Consider the following 21,451-nt stretch of genomic DNA (forward strand, 5'->3'; position numbering starts at 1 on the left):
GGGGCACATGCCCGGGTTGCGGGCTTGATCCCCAGCAGGGGGTATGCAGGAGGCAGCCGATCAATGACTCCCATCATTGATGTTTCTCTCTCTCTCTCCCTCTCCCTTCCTCTCTCTGAAATCAATAAAAATATATTTAAAAAAAAAGAGAAACCAATGAGTCTGGAAAGAGGGGGAACTGCAGAAGCCAAGTGCTCAAGGAGATAAGGGTGGGCGAAATGCAGAGCACAAATGAGAAGCCTGGTTTTCGATAGACACAACAGAAGACAGAGCACATAGGCACAACCTTTAGACAAGACGGCGCACTGATTTCAAGCTTTAATAACCCACACTGCTCCAAACACAGGGCAATAATAGATCAGATCTAAAAGGGGGAAACAATGAAGATAAATTCAGGTCCAAAAGCGAGACAAACATCTTTTAGATGGAAATAGAACAAAAAATGTCAAAGTGTGTAGGCTGAAGCCACAAAGTTTATGGAAAATTCAGAAAGCATAGAGTGCTGGCCAGGATTTCAGCTCTGGAAAGGGAGAGGACACTAAAATTGTTCCATAAGACATTGCATCAAACCCTACAGTTTGAAAACGCCTCCCTTCTCAGGAGTGAGGCTGAAGAGATATTAAAACTCCAGATGACTTTTACTTGGAGACATAGCTTTTAAAAAGCTATGGATCTAGGGAGATGGGGGTATCTAGATACAGTCTTACAATAAAAAATTGAGCCTAGCTGTCTAATTGCTCTGTGACTGTATCTGCAAAATCCAAAATATCACCTTAGGGCAGGAGTTCCAAGCTGCTATTACAAAACTTGGCTTTTGATGGAGGGTCTGCTGACAGAACGGGGTGAGCTCATGGTTGAAGGCATGGGGAGAGATAGAAAGAAAAATGTTAAAAGCTTCCAAATGCTTCAATTTGAGCCTGCAAACCCAAATTCCAAAACACGAGATATGAGTTTAATGCTTAGAAAGAAAGCCAGCAGAATCAACAATGGGAATGTAAATTGAATATAGATGAAATCAGTTTTATCTCTGGCAAGTTTGGCAAGATTTTAATATAACTATGATGGAGATGACCAAAGAGATAAAGGCAGAACTCCTACTAAAAAGAACAAGAAATTATGGAATAAAAATAAGCAAAAATGAAACACAAGAGAGGTGATCCAAAATTAGTAAATGAAAAATACTGTTGGTCCACAACCATATTAGATTTTAATTTTAATATTGTTGAAGGGAGAGTTCGTGATTTGCAAGATCCTAAGAAAAGAATAGCCCAGAACACAGCATAGAGAGCAAAGAGAGAGGACATGTGGGTGTGGACACAGTGTGTGTGTGTGTGTGTGTGTGTGTGTGTGTGTGTGTGTGTGTGTAGTTTATTTGGTGGTGGGAGACCAGGCAGTTCTCTTTGTATCGCTTCTATGCTCTCAGTGAAATTAGAAGTGAGACCATCAGCTGAGATGGAGGAGGAGGTGTTGAATTGTTGAATGTTTGAGGGTAAAGGGTAAAGTGTGACAGTCCTTTTAGAGAGTGGGGAAGTAAATGAATAAAATACGGAAGGATTGCCAGGAAGTGCCGGTGGTCACTTTAACCTAACTATGATTTAAACCCTGCAAAAGAGCCTTTGCTGCCAATAGGGCAAATCCTAGGCAAGGGGCTACAAAGTAGTTGGGTGGAAAGACAAGTAGCAGGACAGGCACATGCTCGATTCATTGTGATTTTTGCTTTGATAGTTGAATAAAAAGGTGGAATCTGTCTATATAAAGCCAGATTTTCAAATGAAAGTAAAGAGAAAAGAGGAAATGGATAACTTCTGAGGAAAGGAGAGCAAAGAGAAAGAGAAAAAGAAAGCAGTAGAGAGATAGTTGCAGGTACAGTGAGAAGCGAGTACTTAGACAGTAGAAGGGAGAATTCAGAAGCAGACAACTTAGTTCTTGGGCGCAAGAGGTCAAATAGCCACCTCCAGTCCACTCACCCTCAAAAGTTTTGTTGTTGTTTTTTGGCATATTTTAGAAATTTTCATCAAAATTAATTAAAAGTTTGTGATTTTTGTCTTTTAAGAGAAGTGTCTATCTGGAAAAAGTCTGTTCCTGAAAGCTTTTTTCCCCCTTGTTATTGAATTTATTGGGGTGACACTGGTTAACAAAATTATACAGATTTCAGGTGCACATTAAAAGCTCATTTCTTGATGATGACAGTTATTAGAAGTATGAGAAAGTTTCTTTTCCTTTTCTTCATTTAGAAAATAATATATGCTGTAGGAATCTGGTAATGTTCTAACTACATGAAACATAGGGCTCTATATATGTTCATTCAGTGAGCTAACACGTATTTGCTGCCTAGGTACATATGTACATCACTAATCTAACTGCAAGGAAATGTCCTAGCATGTCAATTCTATCACCTGGAATCCATTCCACGTTCAACTACTCGATACCACTGAACTGAGATTGAGTGAGTTACTTGAACTCTTGAGTTTCAGTTTCCTCTTCTGTAAAATAAAGGTGATGATAACACTACCCTCCCTCATCAGGTTCTTGTGAGCATTAAATGATATAAAGTGTTTCAAGTGTTTAGACTAGTGCCTCGTAAATGCTCAGGAAATGGTAGCTGTTATTATTATCTATTAATTAAAATTCCAAGGAGCAGATTATACTGTTCTAGACAGTGATACTAAAGCTAAATATTTGAGAGTGAGCATCGGACATTTCATTAAGTATGCTATGCACCTACCATCCTCTTGCTCGATGCTTTGTGGACAATCAGTAAGTAATATCTGCTACTATTGTTAATAATAATAGTACTTTGGGTTTAATAGTACTTCACGATTCTCAAAATACTGGCATAAGCATTACCTACATTGATGCTCTTGGAGAGATGGATATAGGACAAAGGCTATCCTCTCAGTTTAATAGATGAAGAAGTGGAGAAAAGCTAAACAACTTGACCAAAATCACATGGCTTATAAACTGAAGAACCAGGACTAGAATACAGGTATTTGTTACTCATGGCTGTTAATAAGCATTATAGAGTTAGAAAGCAGTCATTAATGGAATTGTTGGTTGGCTTAATAATTGTGCTAATTGTTTCTTTGTTTTTATATAGAAATTATTTTATTTTATTTGTCTGTGATTAATATATCTAAGGATAGCCACAAACCACAAAGTAATTTCATTAATTCATATGCTCTATGAAGCATCATTTTTCATATCCATTTACAGTGGGAGCCATTTCATTTTTAAATCGAACACATCGTTTTTTTATTCAAAAGTTTAAATTCCTAGGTCCAGTTACACATGGTCTGCTAACGAAAATGTAACTGTTGCTCTTGCTTCATATCTTTTCAGTCACCATCTTCCTTTCTCTTTCCCTCTGCTGTTTTACGTTGCAAATCTGTGAAGTCTGTGATGTTTGTTATTCTTGCCATATGGTGCCATGTGAAAGAAAATTATTAATATGTCTTTACTTCAGTACTTTTACTACTTATTAAAGGCGGTGAGTTGCTGGCATTTTCTATGAAGCTATATTAAGCACTTGCCTAGAGTGTGGCATTGCTATAATGTGACCTTTGTCAGTCTTTCCTTCTACTCTTTTGTTTCAGAAGGAAGGTCCTTTCCTGCTTTGATGTACTGGTGGGAAAATGTGCCAAGCTTGGACCTATGGGAGATTAGAAAAAGGGGTGAATGGTTCTGCATAAATAAGAAAAGACATAGGGTGTCTCTTCTGGAATAGGCAGGAGAGACAGGAAGAAGATTGTGGGGACAGCAGCTGCCATGTGATTGTGGTGTGTTGTGTGGGGGTAAACTCTTTTAGCTGCTCCTGAGAACACCTACAAAGATCTACATTTCTCTTCAAGGCCCTTGGAATTGAATTTGTAAAATTTTCTGATGTGTCACTGTGGGTCCTAAGATCAGAGCAATGCTATATTTGGATTATACAACTATACACAAAACTTATTTAATTAAGTTACATTTAATTAAATACACATTTGTGTATGGTCCTGTTATAGATGCTTATATAAGAAAAAAGATTTGTTGCCCTAGCCCGTTTGGCTCAGTGGTTGGAGCATGGGTGTGTGCAACCAATCGATATGTCTCTCTCACATAGATGTCTCTCTCTCTCTCTTTCTCTCTCTCATTCACTCTCTTTCTCCCCCCTCCCCTTCCACTCTATCTAAAATCAATGGAAAAACTTCGAGGCAAATAAATAAATAAATACATAAATAAATAAATAAATAAACTGAGTAAGCTTGACTCATGAGAAAAATAACAAAATAAACTGTAATTGAAAAAAAATTAGGCAAACAAACAAAAATCTTGCAAATGCATTAAAATAATAATAATAATAATAATAAAAACTAGATGGAAAGGTCCTTCCTAGATGAATAAACTTCTCTGGAAAAATGACCAGTATTAGTGTTAGTATATGTTACAGACTCTGGGCTTTAGTTTATAAATTTATTCAGGAAGACTCTTAATTTTTCTGGAAATGAGATAGCTCATTGTTTCAGCAGTTTTCCTGAACTGTCTATGTGGTTGGCTTCACTGCCCTCTTTGCTAGGAAAATTTGGCCCATAGTTCTCCTGAGTTAGCAAAATCAGTGAAATTTAGTATAAAGCTGTCATTTTTTCCAGTTAACCAGTATTATTGTCAAGTGGGTGATTCTCCACTGATTGGCTCCACCACAGATTTATGATTTCCAGCCTCTGCTGGGTCTTCAGTGCTCTTAGGCAATCATTCCTGTGGCAGAGACCATGGATGAGCTCTCCAAAACAATTCCCAATCCCCCTCTCCCTTATGTTCATCTACAACTTGAGCTAGGGAAGAAAATTCCCTACTTCCAGCCTCCTTTGCGGCTAAGAGGTGGCCACATAGCATAGTTCTGGTTAATGAAGTAAAGGGTTTCCCTTTGCAAATAGAAAAGCAATAGCTCTCGAGGCGAACACTTTTCTCTTTAGACCGTCATTTGCCCCTTTCCTTCTTCCTGCCTAGAATTTGGCTGGAAGCCTGGAAGTGCACCAGACATCGTTTGACCATGAGGTAATAATTATGAGAATCTGAGTTTCAAAAGGCATCATTAAGCTGCTCTACCAGCCTTTGATAGCCTACCTATTGTTGCTTCATCGAGTGACGTAAATAAACCCCTGCTCATTTAATCCACATTGGGCTTCTGTTGTTTGATTACACTTTGGACTGAAACACTCTTCAGTCCCATATGTCTCCTCCCTTTCATAATGGTGGCAGGTCTGCAATTCTACTTGAGTGAACACTTCTCAATGGTCTCTTCAACCATCCCACAAAGCTCCAATTTCTGTTCCAGAATCTATGTGATTTATGGAAAACCGTTCTATTCCTTTATCTAAGGGTGAAGCACTTGATCTCAGCTAGGCCAGTCGGTACATTCCACATTCTAGCCATAAAGTTTGGTTTACAGTTGAGCATCTAACCCAAGATAATCCAATCCGAGTGAGTCTCAGGGCTTTAACTGGGAATTCTGCAACATGGTCTCTCTCTTTCTCCAGTCAATGTGGTGTGCAGATGCAACACCAGGAATTGCTTCAGCCACTTTGCTGCCATGTGGTAAGGCAGCCGGAGTAGAGTTGGCACACCGAGGAGGACAGATCTCACACCCTCACAGAGAGAGCCAGCCTCCGGATTTGGCTGCCCCTGAAGCCTGTTCAATAACTCCTTTCTATTGTTTAATCATTTCAAGTGAGCTGAAGTCTTACTGATACACTGTTCTAGTGTGGCCTCTCAGCAGAAACTCTCACGTGCAGGATATCTTCTGCTTGCTCCTCCAGATCTGCTCTACCCCTTTGTTCCCTTTTCTGTGCCTTATGAGGCTGAGCTGCTTTGACCACAATAATAGGTTTCTTTGCCTCTGACTTGCGGATGGATTTGGCCAACAGGAAGCACCAGCAGGTCATCAGAGGGAAGGAAGGACTGGAGTAAAATCAAGGTATTGATATCCCTGAACCCCTCCTTGTGGCAGTCACTGCAGGCTGGCTGTGTCCCTTGGCCAAAGTCCAGAGCTCCTGTGAGGTGATCTCTTTGTAGACTCTCTCTCCCGGTTCTAATAACCACACCCTCCTCTCGCCCTTCAGTCCTTACTGATGCAAACCAGAGAACTGCACTATGTCTTCTGGTTTCCCTACACCCTGAGCATCCTTTTGCAAATAGTCCTTTTGTTAAAATCTCAAAGTGTCCACTTTGACCATGTCATCTGTTTCCTGCTGAGGCCCTAACTGGGACACCTCATTCCCTACTTCACCATGGAAAAGGTTGTCATACCTCCGCATATCTCCAGCCACCACTCAGAGTGCCCAAACAGACTGCACACATCATTCGAGACTGCAGCTCTGTGTTTCCGAGATTGCTGGGGGATGTGGCACAAGTCTGCACCTCTTTTCTTTTTCATAAGAATGGGAAGAATGATGCTTTTCCTGCATATCTTGCCAGGAATGCTGTAAGACAAATCATATAATGGATGTGAAAGTACTTAGGAAAGCTCAGTACTAGATGCACACAAAGCACTGTTATCATTATTGTTACTACTATAGAACTAGAGTCAACCCAGGTTATGACTGTAGCCCAGTGAAGGATGTTTAAATGTTCTCTCTCTGTCTGTATCTCTCTCTTTCTCTCCCCCCCCCCCCAAGTTTACATGCTACTATCTAAACACATGTAGTATTTTGGTGACAACTGCAAATACCTCTACTTGCTGGCCATATATTCAATCAACTATCATTTTGGTACAATTCATACTTGCCCTGCATATCCTTTCCTCCACGGGTGGTTATGTGGCACAGAGAGCATGAGTTTTGGAGCCCTCCAGATTTAGCTTAACCAAGTTTTGCTCTGTCACTTACTAGTTCTTGGGTACCAGGGGAATCAGTTAGCCTCTCTGAGCCTTAGCTTTTGTCAATGAAATGGTGGTATTTATAAAGATGGAGTGAAATACTATACCTGAAGGACCTGCATGGATGCCCCTCTTTTTCCTTACGTGGCTAGAGGAAAAGATCCTCCAGTGTTGCAGCACGTGTTTCCCAGACCTGGAACAAGCATGCCATGGCTTACCTTATGTATAAGGGATGGAAAGTCAGAATGCCAAAAGATGCCTCCAAGAGGACTGTGGCAAAAGGGCTGGGAAATGACAGCATGCTCAGGTCAGGGAGGGGACACTCTCTTTGATTGAAGCTTACTGGAAACTACAGAACTGTGGGTGGGACTAACCGGCCACAGAAACCCTTCCCAGAAGTTATCCGTGTGATGTGAGGACATTTTACTGATGCGATTAAGATACTAGGATGCCATCATGAAGCAGCCAACCTAAAGTGTAATTAATGTCTAACCAGCTATACACTTGGAAATTGTAATATTTGATGAATGTCGACTGAAGTGATGATGTTGGCATGAGAAAAATAGTATTTATGGGTCATCTACATTGGACCTGGCAGCTTACATACATTATCACGTCGGAGCCTCATATTAACCTTGTACAATGGATATTAAAGTTCTTATTCAACAGATGGGGAAATTAACATTCCAAAGGCACACAGCATGTAACTCACTCTGGATTAACTTTTCAAACTCACAGGAAGCTAAAGTATATAATATGTATTGTGTGTATGAATCTAAGGCCATAAATTTAGGTGCACAAGAAATATGTCAACTTTTGCTCTTATGTAACTCAGCTAAATATGTATTCTAACCCTCTATTCCATTAAGATGACAGAAACTTAATCTCTGCCAGCTTGAATTCCTGCCTTTTTCTTTCTTTTTTCTTAAAAAAATCTTTTTATTGATTTCAGAGAGAGGAGGGGAGAGGGAGAGAGAGACAGAAACGTCAATGATGAGAGAGTCATTGGTGGGCTGCCTCCTGCACACCCCCTGTGGGGGATCGAGCCGCAACCCTGACCGGGAATTGAACCGCCATCTCCAGGGACATAGGTTGATGCTCAATCGCTGAGCCACCCGGCTGGGCGCTGGCTTTTTCTTACACGTGGTTATATCTGAGTTTTGACTTTATAAGGTTTATATGGTTATATGGATTATATGATTCCAAAGCATTGGTGGTAGTAGTGCAGGATAGGAGGAAATCTGGACTTCACGGTGGGGAGGGATGTTCAGGGGTAAACTTATTTTTCCAGAACTGGTCCATGCAAGTTGTCCTAGAGACATCTTTCATTACCATCTGTGCAACCCTTCAAATCGAGCCAGCCCTTCTCAACCATTTCTTTGCCTCCCTCATTTAGTTGTTGCCCCACCAAAATTGCTTCAAGGTTTGATATTGGCCTACCTACACAGATCACAGAAGTATTTCTCTTCTGGGAGTGCTCGATTCACCCCAGTGGCTCGGTAGGTCTCCTTTGCTATCAGATTCCACAGTCCTCTCCGGGGGTTCTGGCCTTGGCTCACATCCCAGCGCTCAGCCTGGAGAGCAGGGCACAGACTCCCTTTTCCAGGGTCGCATCGGTATCATATTCTTATCACTCATTCTTTTCTTTTACCAGGTGTAGAGAATCCTTTTCTAGTTGACAGGGAAGGTGGATGGGGAAGGCCTGCTCTTACTGCTCTCAAACATTGCCATGATTCTTTTTTTTTTTTTTAAATATGTCTTATTGATTTCAGAGAGAGGAAGGGAGAGGGAGAGAGAGATGGAAACATCAGTGATGAGAGTCACTGACTGGCTGCCTCCTGTACGCTCCCTACTGGGGACTGAGCTCACAACCCCAGGCATGTGCCCTGACCGGGAATCAAACAGGATCTCTTGGTTCATACCACTGAACTACTGAGCCATGCCAGCCGGGCTGCCATGATTCTTTAAAAAAAAATTCTAAAGAGCTAGCTTTTGAAACACAAAGCTAAAAGTTTCAATTTTTTCCCTGTTTTCTGCTATCTCATGTCTTCCTGAGTCAATGAATCCTAATGGTTTAGCTACCTTAACAGAGAGAAGGAAATGTTAGGAAACAAATAACTTTTTCAGAACTATGGTCTTGTCTATATACAAATGACTTTATTTTTTATTTGTTTAAACATAGTAAAAAAAATATAACTGCAAGGTGGACTGTAGTCACCCCTCACTCTGCCTTCTTCTGCTGATTGGGCCATATTCTCTCTGTGGAAGGAGACATGGGGAACCAAATGATCATTAGAAACTTGTTATCAGAGCTATTAGAGAGAAGTGAAGGATGTTGCCTCACTATGATGGTCTGAACTGCCTTCTACCACTCCTCAGGAAAGACTAGAGTCCAAAACTTACCCTGACCTTGGTAGCTGGCCTGTGACTGAGAATAAATTTTGAACTCCAACTCTCACTTTCCTTGACTCCATTATGCCCATCTCTCTTTTGTTTTTCCCATGTCATTCTGTCCTTGGTTCTTACATTGGCCAGCAGGCTCTCTCCAGGTAGGGCACAGTGGAGCTGTTTAAGCCTTAGTTTTTGAAAAGTTGTGTATCTATTCCATCTTGCTTCTGAGAGACTATACCCAATAGCTTGGCTGAGCTGGAGTGTGACCCAGACACCTGAGCCATGCACTGCTGGGCAATCTCATGCATTCCTGGTCTGTTTCGAAATAAAAATAGATGTACATGGTTAAAACACGTGCCTAAACTTATTTAGCAAAACAGTCTACTCTTCACCCTTGACTTTCCCCTTCAAGTCAGTACTTCCAATCCCTTTTCTCAGAGGCAACCATTCTTACAGTTTCTTGAGAGTCTTTTTAGAGACATTTATATCACACTCTCTCACACACACACACACCATAAATTGTAATATATTTTGTCCATTGCCCTCCACCTGCTGTTTTCACTTTACAATATATCTCTCCATTATGTTTTGAGTGCCTCACTCCCAGTCCTTACAATCAAACCACTCCATCACTGCTACGCATCTAATTATTGCTCCTAACCTTCTCTTCAGCCCCCCATCCATCATTACATGCATCTTCAGAGGAAGTTACCTTCTTCCCTATTTGAAGTCAGCACTGTCTGAGGACCAACCGTTAATAGCACTATTAGATATATACCATTAATAAACCACTTGAAAAAGCCACCAGCAAACTTAACAGTACCACAAGCTTGTGACTCCTTGTGAAGTATTTCCTTATGACGAGCAGACAATAAGGCACTAAAATCTTTTGAAAAGATAAGGTGCTATGTTTATTGCATGATTTTATTTCTGCACCTGTAATCTATGATGTATAGCACACCAAAATAATGTATTTTAGTGTGCTATGACTACAAATTAGGCTGGCCTAAGTTCTAGAAATGGATGATGCATAAGCAGCATGTCCTTATATTTAAATTGTTTCTACTCTAATAGTGTGATTTTTTTGGTGAACTTATATATATCAGGATGGAAGTGCTTTTCTTTTCTTTTTAAAAGAAGAGTCATTTATTTTTATTTTTTAAAGGTTTTTTTTTTTTTTTAAATATGTTTTTATTGATTTCAGAGAGAGGAAGGGAGAGGGAGAGAGAGAGAAACATCAATGAGAGTCATTGATCTGCTGCCTCCTGCATGCCCCTTACTAGGGATCGAGTTTGAAACCCAGGCATACACCCTGACTGGGAACCAAACCCTGATCTCCTTGTTCATAGGTTGGTGCTCAACCACTGAGGCACGTGGGCCAGAAGAGGCATTTCTTTTTAAAAAGTATCTTGGGGCTGCACTTTATGGCATAGAAAGAAGGAGATCTAATAGTCTGAAAAGGACCTTCTAATTCCTAATTTCTCACACTAGAGATGCTGTGGGACAAGAGTGATCCTTGGAGGAGGGTTGTCTTGAATGTCACCCCATCTCTTTGTTGAACAAAAGAACCCTCTGCTGTGTGGGATCTCAGCATCTCTCTCGGAATTGGTGAAAAAGCTTTAAGGATTTTGTGCTGCTTCTGAAAACCTGTGCAGACTGTGCTGAAAAGGCCTTATTCTTGAGACCTCTGCATTTAAGACTTGATTTTTTTTTAAAAAAAAAATATCTTTATTGATTTCAGAGAGAGGGAGAGAGAGATAGAAACATCAATGATGAGAGAGTCATTGATCGGCTGCCTCCTGCACGCCCCCTACTGGGGATCGAGCCCGCAACCCGGGCGTGTGCCCTGACCAGGAATCAAACCCTGATGGCCTAGATCCTAGGTCGAAGCTGAACTGCTGAGCCAAATCAGGCCAGGCAAGACTTGATTTTATTATTACTTCCTTCTTCATGTCTGCCCAAGCCTTTATTGCACTCCAAAGTTGTCTTTAGAGTCACACAGCCTGGATTTGAATACCGGTTCTGCACTTATAACTGCATAAACTTGGGGATGCTGCTCAACCTTTCTGAACCTTGCTTTTAACATCCACAATGATGGGAGTAACGATATCGACCTCACAGGAATTTTGTGAGCATTAAATGAGCAAATGTGCACTCAATATTTGATAATCACTCATTCAACACATATTTATTCAGAACATATGTGTCAGAAATTTAGTTCAGGAGGAAGCTGAACCTTGAGTATAAAGTGGGTTCATCAATGACAGGGGCTAGAAGGGCGTGGGAGCAGGGAGAGGAGTATTCTTCAAACAGAAAGAACAGAGGTGAAAAATTGTAGGGTATGAGTGAGTGTGTTGTGTTCTAGGAATGGAAAGGAAACTGGGATGACTGGACCAAAAATTGCAAGACACAGAATGGCCAGGGATGAAGCTGAAGGTCATACAGGGATTTTTATAGCTTGGGCTAAGGCATTTACATTTTATATTAAAAGCAATGGCTCACCATTATGATTCCTATTCTTCAAATGGAGAAAGTGACCCAATGAAGGTAAATATTTTCCTAGTGCCACACAGCTGTTGAGTGGCAGAGCACTGAAGGGTTTTAAGTAAAATGTGACATGATCAGATTTTGCTTTAGAAATATCCTTAAAGCAACAGAAGGGAGCATATGTGTGTGGGAGGGAAGCAGAGGCAGATAGGAAGGCTGAGATGCAAGGAGGCTGTTGAAGCAACTTATGTGAAAGAAAATGGGATGAGACACTTAGGAATTAGGGGACAGGGATGAGTCAAAAATGTTTCTTCTTCTCGTGGAGTCTGGTAATCCTGGATCCTTCACTGGTGACACGTCCATCAGTGTCCCTTGCTTTAGGGACATGGCATGTGGACTGACAGATTTAAAGCAAGGGCAGGAGTGAAAATGACAAGGTGAGGAGAGGGAAAGACAGGGCTATAGATACCCTATGACAGGTCAAGCAGGAGATGGGAAAGAAGGGAATGCCGAAGTCAAATCCCAAACACATGAACAATCTTCCTCGCTGAACGGGTTGATGGATAAGCTATTTGCAAGGTGTCCGGGTACTTGTTTAACACGAAGCCATGGAAAAGGAAAGCCTACTCTCCAGTCCATAACGGAGGCTGAGAGAAGCTATTTAGTCTGGCTGCTCTGAATCAATGACTTGGGAGGTTATATTATTGTGTGTATTTGATCTTGGCCAGTGCCTGTTACTTCATTGCTCTCCACAATAAGGATAACACAGCTAAGACTGTTGATTCCCTCTGTGCGCCTGATATTTTTACATGCATTTTCTCATTCATTCTCACAACTGCCCTATGAGGAAGATATTATTTCCATTTTTCAAGTTAGGAAATTGTAAAATGCTTAGAGAGATTAGATGGTTTTAATATTTATAGTGATACCAAAAGAAGTTCAATTATTATGTTAAGGTTGGTTTAGAAAAATAATTACAGATGACTATAAAATTTTTAAATTCTGAATTTTGAAAGATGCTTAAAGACAGTTAAAAAGTAAGTGACTGGCTGAGAGAAAATATCTGCCCATATATCTCTAGCAACATATCAATATACAGAATATACAAGCAGCACTCACAAATCAATAAGAAACATTGCACATGGCCTAAGAGGAAAAAATGGGCAACAAAATATAAACAGGCCCGGCCAGTGTAGCTCAGTGGATTGAGTATCCCATGCACCAAGAGGTTGCTTGTTCTATTCCAGGTCAGGGCACATGCCTGGGTTGTGGGCTCAATCTCCAGTAGGGGGCATGCAGGAGGCAGCCAATGGTGTTTCTTGCTCATCGATGTTTTTATTGCTCTCTCCCTCCCTCCCTCTAAAATCAATGAAAACATTTAAAAAATACACACACACACACACACACACACACACACACACACACACACATATACATGCACACACAATATATATACAGGCAATTCACAGAAATGGAGCTATAAATGGTTGAAAAACCATGAAAAGATGCTCAACATCTTTAGTAGTCATGGAAAAATCTTATTTTTAATGTTAAAAAAATTGAAATGTTTTAGATTTAGACAATCACATTTTTAATTTCCAAGAACTGTAATCGATGCTTTTTCACAGTAGCCTATTCTGTTTTAATGGGTGCAATATTATCTTAATTTCACTTATGATAATAATCATATGCTTTTAAAACTGTCTCCATTTCCTGTATTAACTATTTTGTCAGAGGTTAATCTAATAAAATAAAAAAATATAACAAAATGAAACAATTTGGTTTTATTCCAATGTTCGGCAGTTTTCAATTGTCCGTTTATATTTGTAGAAAAGATCTAGATTGGCAGACATGTATTTGACGATGTTTCATCTCCTAGCGGTGAATACAGGGCCAGGTCAGGGGAACTTAGTATGGCCAGATAGGCTCTTTATTTTCAGTGTGGCTGGGTACCCTGTCTTCTGTGTGGGGGGGCTCTGTGTCCCTCAAGGTGGTTGTGAGTTATAGGGGCTTCTCCTATCTTCTCTAGTCCCAGTGCTCACAGGGAGCCTTATTCATCAGAACTCTCATTTTATTTGGCTATTTAAAAATGCATTCATAACCCATGGACACAGACAATAGTGCGGGGAAGGCCCGGCGGGGGTAGGGTAAGGGGGGTGGGTTGGAGGGGGTCAATGGGGGGGAAAAGAGGACATCTGTAATATTTTTGACAATAATGATAAATTTAAAAAGTAAATAAATAAAAATGTATTCACAGCTTTACCCCAGGGCAGAGGCTCAGTGAGTGGCTCCGAGAGTTGCAAGCTGACACAGGTATTCATTCCCTAGACCCTTAATTACATGCCAGCTGCCTCTCCAACTGTTTTCTACTGGTCCCAGCTCCTTCTATCAGGGCTAATTCCTATTCTCTGGTGGGGAAATTTGTTTAGGAGTCTCTTTCACACACATAGGTTTCTGGTTCCTTGCCTCCATTAGTTTTCTCTTACCCAGATTAAATCTTTTAGAAGTTCATATTCTTCTGGTCTATTGGCATCCTTCCTGTTACAGGTTTACTTGTATTGCTATATTTCTTTCATTATCTCAGTAGGACTTTGGGGGAAGAGAGGTAAATGTGTGAGATCAGTCAGGGATCTTAAACTGAAAGCCCAAGTACAGTAAGTTCTCACGTTGTTGATAGGTTCTTGGAAACGAAGACTTTAATTGAAATGATGTATAATGAAACCAATTTTACCACAGGCTGATTGATACAGGAAAGTTAAATTCCTACAGAATATTTCTGGTCACAAAAACATCCCTAAACTTCTAAATACAGACTCAAAACAATTCTAATATCAAACACTGAAATAACTGTGAGCTATACATGCATTTTAAAAAGATGAATAAAAGAAAGCAAGATCATGATTTTCCAACCTGCTTATTCCACATCAGGGTCATGGTGGCTGTAGTCTCTCCTGGCAGCTCAGGGTACAAGGCCAACCTCAACCTGGACAGGACACCCTTCCACTGAAAGGCCACTCACAGCCACACCCACACCCACACCCACTCAGCTTGGGACATGAAACAGCCTATTCGCCTCACATGCACATCTCTGGGATGTGGGAGGAAACTGGAGTCCCCAGAGAAAACATACAGAGACATGGGGAGAAGGTACACACTCCACACTGACTGTGGCCCCACCAGAAATCAAATTTGTTTTCTTCTCAACATTGTAACATAATGGCGTTGAATAAAACGATATTATTCAAGGACCTGTGATAATGATTTGGGTCCATCTGTCGTAAGTGCTTTGAAGGAGAAATAGCATATGATGTGAAAGTGTACACTAGAGAAACTTAACCTAGTCTAGGGGATGTTTGGAGGGGGGAGGTAAGGAAAAGCCTTTCATTGAGGTATATTTTAAAAGATAGACCCAAGTTTCAAGTTTGGTTTTACTGAGAAGTAGAGAAATAGGCTAGATGACCTTTAGGATTTTCTTCGTGTTTATAATTCACTGGTTTGCAAAGTTTATGTTCATAGTTGAGGATTTTTTAAAAAGCCTGGACCCTGTGGCTCAGTTGGCTGTGTCATCCCATGCACCAAGAGGTTGCTGGTTTGATTCCCAGTCAGGGCACATGCCTGGGTTGCACCCCCAGTAGGGGGGAGTGCAGGAGGCAGCCAATGGATGTTTCTATCTCTTTCTCCCTCTCCCTTCCTCTCTCTCTAAACAATCAGTAAAAACATATTTTTAAAAATGCTGACTTTCCTTCTTAAAAAAAAAAAAGTAAAGAAAATAAATTCCTTTTCAAAATAGGGAGACTTAAAAATCTGAACTTGCAATGGCCTGAAATGCAACGGCGCAGCATTTCAGCCAGCACCTCTGTCATCATCTCATCGGACTTGCATTACTTAGGCCTAGATGAGCTTCTCAAAGAGTTAGAGCTTTTCTTGGAGACTTCAGCTTGTCGAGGGGTTACTTTCTTGTGGAGAAGGCATGCTCACTTCTTTTTTCTTAGAACATTTTTTAAAAATTAAATTTTTTGGAGTGACATTGGTTAATAAGATTATATAGGCTTTAAGTGTACAATTCTATGACACATCATCTGTATATTAATTGCATCGTGTGCCTACCATGCAAAGTCAAATCTTCTGTTACTGTATATTTGACCCTCTTTACCCTTTACTACCCCCTTAGCCCCCATTCCCTCTGGTCTATGAGTTTTTCTTTGTTCATTTGTTGCTTTCAGTTTTATATCCCACAAATGAGTGAAGTAATACGGTTCTTAACTTTTTCTGTCTGACTTATTTCACTTAGCATGATATGCTCAAGATCATCCATGTCACAGTGGTAGAATTTCATCTTTTCTCAAGGCTGAGTAGTGTACCACTGTATATTTCTTTTCTTTCTTTTTTTAATCCTCATCTGAGGATATTTTTTTCTATTACTTTTTAGAGAGAGTGGGAGAGAGAGAAAGAAACATCGATGTGAGAGAGACACATTAATTGGTTGCCTCCTGCATGCGCCCTGACCAGGGCTGGGGATCGAGCCTGCAACCAAAGTACATGCCCTTGGCCAGAATCAAACCCAGGACCCTTCAGTCTATGGGCTGACGCTCTAACCACTGAGCCAAACCAGCTAGGGCATGCACCACTGTATACATCAGCGATTTTCAACCAGTGTGCTGCGAGAATTTCTAACACATGCAATACCTATTTAGTCAGGGGCACTGAACTCTTTTCTTTCAAATTGTCAAATAAAACTATATACTTTTTTTGGTCAGATTGGCAAAAAATATATTTTTTGGTGTACCACAGAATTTTACTAATTAGTTTATGTGTGCTATGAGATGAAAAAAGTTGAAAATTGCTGGTATATATGCACCATATCTTTATCCAATCATCTATCGAAGGACAGTCAGTTGTTTCCTTGTCTTGGCCACTGTGAATAATGCTGCAATGAATACAGGAGTGCATATATCTTTGCAAATAAATATTTTCAATTTTTTTCAGGTAGCTACCCAGAAGATGGGTTGCTGGAGCATATGGTAATTCTAAATTTTTGAGGAGCCTCCATATTGTTTTTCATAGTGACCATACCAGTAGGAATGCTCACTCCTTGCCTCAGCAATAATTAATCTTTATTTAACTAATTTCATAGGGAAAAAAGTCATTACAGAAACTGTTAATAAAATACAAAACACTAAAGTGATCTTTCCTATGGAATTTAGAGCAACATGAATTTATGTTGCTTTTAAATTATAATTGGTAATTATTTTACTACCACGATCATACCTTGATCCTTAACATTAGGATGAGAACTGTTATTACTCAGATAATCTTGTTAGTAGGATAAACTAAGGGATGAATTATAGTGGGGCCAAAGAAGGGATGCCTCTTATTGCATCTGTTAAATCTGAGCTTTAGGACTTGTACTTAGAAGACATTCTCTAGCATACAGAAACTTGAATGAATGGTCTGAGTCTCAAGTTAAGATCAACACAATAGTCATTTAATACCTCACTTACTTTGTGAAGAGTCCTCAAGTGGGAATGTAAAATTTCAGAAAATCTATTTGAAATGCATTGGAAGCACGGATTTGGTTATGGATCAAATTCTACCTCCTGTGTACATAGCAATGTTCACCAAAATACTAAAATTATAGTCATTGGTTATGATTGTGAATTAACTGCTATTTAGCTATTACCAACACTTTAGTGGAAAAGTTTGTTATTTGAGAGAAACAATCAAAGGAACATATTAGCTCCTATTTTTCTAACTCTCTATGCTCTATCTCTGAGGAAAATTATATTTCCAGGAAACAATATGCCTAGATTATGTCATCTTAACTCCCTAGAGAAATAACTTTTTTGAGTCTAACCACTATGTTATACACTTGAAACTAATACAAAATAATATTGAATGTAAACTGTAATTGAAAAATAAAATTAAATAAGGAAATAGCTTTTAGAGATATAATAATTACTCTCTCAACTTTTATAGAAGCTTGCTATATGAAGAACATTTTTTAGGCCATTTACAAAACTTTAAAATTAAGATCTAATCCAGTTTATATCCTAATGTCCCTTAGGAGAGATTTCTTTTTGTATTTAGTGAAAGGAAATTTCTCTAAGATACTTTGGAGGGGGAGGGAGCACATGAAAGATTATTATTACCATGTTTGCATCATTAAAACTTATGATCTTGGTCTTTTCTTCTTGCTATTACATAAGGCCAAGAGAGAGACATTGGTTACTCTGACAATCTTAAACTGGACTCCAGGAATGTACCGATCGGATGACCTTTGCAACTAAATCTAGCCACCAGAACTTCAATGTTTACATTAGAGTTCAAGCAACCTTTATTGGGTAAGAAAGCTGTGTTTCTTGGTGATTTTGATCAGCTGGACCCTGACACACTTCCTGGTGGCAGAATTTGGCTTCCACCCTAGCTTTTTCTAGCAAAATTTCATTTCCATGTGATGTACTTTCAAAGGGGTTAGCCTTCAGGGCTATGCCCAAATGGACTTTTTTGTATAGTTATCATGCCATGTTTTGTCTTGGTGGCTGCAGAACTTCCTGACAGTACAAAGACCTTGACACTTGCCCATCCTGCTGGTGCTGTAGGCCCAAGAGAAAGAGATAATGTACCTTTTTTTTTTTTGCACTGTTTAAGAAATTTTTATTAGAGCAAGGATTTTATAATCCAGATTATGTTTCCTTGCTCAGTTATCAATTCTGTTATTTAAAACAGAAGTGACATTCTGATCTATTCCACAGTAAAGATTACAACATTAAACAAAGGAATGCTTTAAAATTTTGTACTTTGCTGAAAATTCTTTTTCCCAGGGCCTATAAAACATTAATTTGTTTTTATATTTTACTATTTTGTGTGTGTGTTTTGTTTGTTTTTGTTTTTAAATCAATAAGTAATCTAGGACTAGCATTATGTTTGCTAGACCTGGCATTTGCTCAGTACGTAAGGTCCAAAGTTTCCTCCTTTTTGAATTTATTTTATATTTTCCAATGGCTTTTCCCCTTAATATTTAAGTTTTTCAATGTATAGATACTTTTCTTCAGTGAAGCATGAGTTTCTTTCCGTGGTCCCTGATCAATTTTAAATAGTTGGAACACCAGTGGCACTGTTAACTGCTTTCTGGAAAGCCTCTTTAGCTTGGTGGGCTTGTATTACAGCTATAGCTTCATCAACTTTAGAACAGAGAGACTCTGGAGACTCCAGCATATGAAGAAGTTCTGAATTATCCATCTCCAACAACATGCCAGTAATCTTACCAGCAACAGTAGGGTGCATGGCTTGAATTAGAGGAAACAGCCGTTCGCCCAACATTTGCTTTTGCTCTTGAGGAGGGGCAGATGCCAACATGGGAACAGTCAAAGGCTCCTGGCCTTGTACATGAACAGCAGGCTGCGGCATGGTAACTTGTAGCTGTGCATTAAGATGTTGTTGAGGATTGCAAACCCCCGCAGCATACTTATACTGTGGAACAGTGAGGGCAGCAACAGTAGCTGCAGCAGCAGTCACTGCAGGGCGTGGACCCACTGCCTGTGTTGATGTGTTAGCAACACACTGTGTGGACGTGACTCGCGGAACCTGTGAAGAAGCTGGCCTCATAGCACTCAATGGTGGTATAGGAGCGGCTGGGCAGATAGCACCAGGCATATTTTGGTATGGATGAGGTGTGGCACCCTGAGCAGTGCAGCGAGGTCTTGGTCTTAGTTGAGCAATTTGGCTAGGAGGACAGTATGCAGCACGGTTCTGAGTCTGTGAGATAGCTGCCACGAAGTAACCTGAAGGAGGTGCTCGCTTGTAGGGGCTGGTTATGGGGTTGGGCACAGCTCTTGCCCTTGCCATTCTCTGCATATACTGGTTAGTGAGGAAAGCCTGGCGATCTTCTTTGCGCTGAGCTAAAGCTACATACAATGGCTTGGTAGCCACAATTCTACCATTCATTTCTGTAACTGCTTTCGTGGCTTCTTCTGGGGAGGAGAAACACACAAAACCAAACCCTTTGCTCCGACCACCTTCCATCATAACCTTTGCACTTGTGATTGTACCAACCGGAGAAAACTCCTTCCGGAGACGCTCATCATCAATGACATCGTCAAGATTTTTCACATAGAGGTTAACATCCTGGTATCTGGTGATCCTATCTCGCTTCATCTGTTCAAATTTGCGCTTAAGTTCTGTCTGCCGTTCCACTTTCTTCTGAGCCCGGCCCACGTAAATTCGTTTTCCGCCGAGCTCCTTTCCGTTCAGCTCATCCACCGCTTTCTGTGCATCCTCATGCTTTTCGAAGCTTACAAATCCAAAACCTTTGGATTTTCCACTTTCATCGGTCATTACTTTCACACTTAAGGCGGGTCCAAACTTGCCAAAGAGATCCTTCAGGCGCTCGTCATCCATGTCTTCGCCAAAATTCTTGATGTAAACGTTGAACTCTTTGGCCCGAGCTCCCAGTTCTGCTGCTCGTTCTTTTCGAGACTTAAATCGCCCAACGAAGACTTTGCGGTCGTGGAGCAGCATCCCGTTCATTTTTTCAATGGCTCCTTCCGCAGCTTCCTGGGTCTCAAAATGTACGTAGCCATAGCCCTTGGAGCCATTTTCATCGCACGCCACCTTACACGAGAGGACGTTCCCCAAAGTGGAAAATGTATCAAACAGCGCCTTATGGTCGATGGATCTGTCCAGATTTTTAATGAATATGTTGCCCACGCCACTTCTGCGCAGCGAGGGGTCGCGCTGGGACCACACGAGGCGCATCGGCTTGCCCTTTATAACGTCGAAGTTCATGGCGTCCAAGGCCCGCTCGGCGTCCGCCGGCTGCTGGAAGTTCACGTACGCGTAGCCCAGGGAGCGGCGGGTGACCACGTCCCTGCAGACCCGGATGGAGAGGATGGGCCCGGCCGGGCTGAACTTCTCGTAGAGCATCGCCTCCGTCACGTCGGGGTGCAGGTCCCCCACGTAGAGCGAGGCCATAGGGTTGCTGGGGGCGCTGGGGGTCATCGCCGCAGGGCCGCCCGCCCGGCCACAGGCCGCGACGTCCTGACCTTTCAGGGGAGAAGGGCGAGCGCTGGGGCCGGTGGGCGGAGCTGGGGGGGGGGCGACGGCCAGCGCCGAGGGACAAAATCGGCTGGAATCGAAACCGCCTCAACAGTCGCCGAGCGCGGGGCGCAGTCGGCCGGCGGCGGAGCGAGGCTGTCGGTCTGGGTGTCGGTCCCGCGGCCGGGAGGCCTCAGTCTCTCGGCTCCTCCTTGGAGCTGCTGCCGGGTTGTGGGAGGTCACTTCACCGGGCTATTTTATTAAAAAGAAAGGAAAAAAGTCCCCGGCTGGGAAGAGGAGGATTTTTCTGTAATTTTTTTTTTTTATTTGGGGTGGGGTGGGACCGGGTTTAAACAATTTTTTTTTTTTTTTAAATAATACATTTGTGTTGTGAGCTTCAAGCACACTCTCCGCACTCTCAGCGCTAACCTCCAGGGAGAAGGGGCTGATGTACTCTCTTTAAAAATTGTGGTAAAAGACACATATCACCGCCTTGCCCATTTTTCAGCGTCAAGTTCAGTCGTGCTGAGTAGATTTGCATCGATTCACAACCAGTCTTCAGAATCTTTCATCTTCTAAAACGAACCCTGTACCCATTGGGATGGTTAATTTTATACGTCCAGTTGGCCAGGCCACAGTGCCAAGATATTTGGTCAAACATTATTCTGGATGTTTCTGGGAGGGTGGTTT

General features: G+C 41.2%; 1 pseudogene across 1 annotated transcript; it reads right to left on the bottom strand.

The window, feature by feature from the left end:
- Nucleotides 1-18,737: 18,737 nt before the first annotated feature.
- Nucleotides 18,738-20,725, bottom strand: LOC308556407 (polyadenylate-binding protein 1 pseudogene; annotated as a pseudogene). Its single transcript has one exon. The product of its transcript is annotated as a polyadenylate-binding protein 1 pseudogene (transcript).
- Nucleotides 20,726-21,451: the final 726 nt, after the last annotated feature.

The sequence above is a fragment of the Miniopterus schreibersii genome (genome assembly GCF_964146895.1).
Source record: "Miniopterus schreibersii genome assembly, chromosome: 4".
Taxonomy (NCBI): Eukaryota; Metazoa; Chordata; class Mammalia; order Chiroptera; family Miniopteridae; genus Miniopterus; species Miniopterus schreibersii.